Raw genomic sequence first — 1231 nt, 5'->3', positions numbered from 1 at the left:
CAGGTTCCACAGAGGGTGCAGCACAACTCCAGAGACTGAGCAGGGCCCACACTAAGTTTAACACAAATGCAAGTTCAGTACAAACATCAAATCTAACACAAAAGCAAGAAAAACATACTTAGAGTTCAGTACAAAGTGCAGGCTGGCTCAAGAGAACGAGCAGCCCCTTGCTGAAAGTAAGTTCAATACAAAGTGAAGCACACACACCTCAGCCAGCAAAGTGCAGGTTGCCTCCAGGAAAGTGAGCAGCAACCCTGCCTTCGGCTGGGATTCGGCCTCTATAGTTTCTTTATGTAATGAATATTCAGTTAAAGGGGTGGCTCCCAGTTACATGACATGTAGTCTTGCACATGCTCAGTGGGTCTCTTCCTGGAGTATGTTCATGGGTCAGACACTATCACACGCACCAGGCATATTCAACAATATTCTGTGCTCTCCATTGAGCATGCCCAGCCACTGGATTTGCATAAGCCAGCCCCTGTGCTCTCATTTTCCCGATGTTGGTGCTAAAAAGTCTAACTAGCAACAGTAACTTTCCTCCAGGGGAGAGCTCAGAGGACCGGTCCCAGACATCAGGGAGTGGCAGGAAACCCAGAGGCATGTCATGAAACCCCAGCCCAGGGAAACTGAGCACCTCCTTATCACTAATAGTGATTTCAGCAAAGTCTCAGGATACAAATGACACATAAAATCGATCGTCTTGTCTATGCACTAGCAATGAATATACAAAAACCAAAATTAAGAACACACTCTATTTACCATTACTCAAAAAGCAATATTTAGACATAGATCTAACAATGTGTGTACAAAACTTGTATAGTGAAAACTGCAAAATTCTAATAAATCAAATAATATGTAAATAAATGAAGAAATACACCAAGAACATACCATGAACATATCATGAGCATATGCTATGTTTATGACTGGAAGACTCAATATAGTAAACATGTCGATTCTCCCCAATTTTATCTATAGGTTTAATGCAATTTCTATCAAAACCTAAACAAGGCTTCTTTGTAAATATAGACAAAGTTACGCTAAAATTTATGTGGAAAGGCAAGGGAGCTCAAATAAAGCAAAAAGAAGACAGTGAAAGAGAAAACGATGAGAGGACTCACTCTACCCAGTTTAAGACTTACTGTGTTACCACAGTAATCAAAGCAGTGTAGGCATGTAGATCAATACATCAGATGAGAGAACCCAGAAACAGACCCACACAAGCACACCCAAC

Source organism: Galeopterus variegatus, unplaced genomic scaffold (genome assembly GCF_000696425.1).
Source record: "Galeopterus variegatus unplaced genomic scaffold, G_variegatus-3.0.2 Scaffold11254, whole genome shotgun sequence".
Classification (NCBI taxonomy): Eukaryota; Metazoa; Chordata; class Mammalia; order Dermoptera; family Cynocephalidae; genus Galeopterus; species Galeopterus variegatus.
This window is presented reverse-complemented; position numbering follows the sequence as displayed.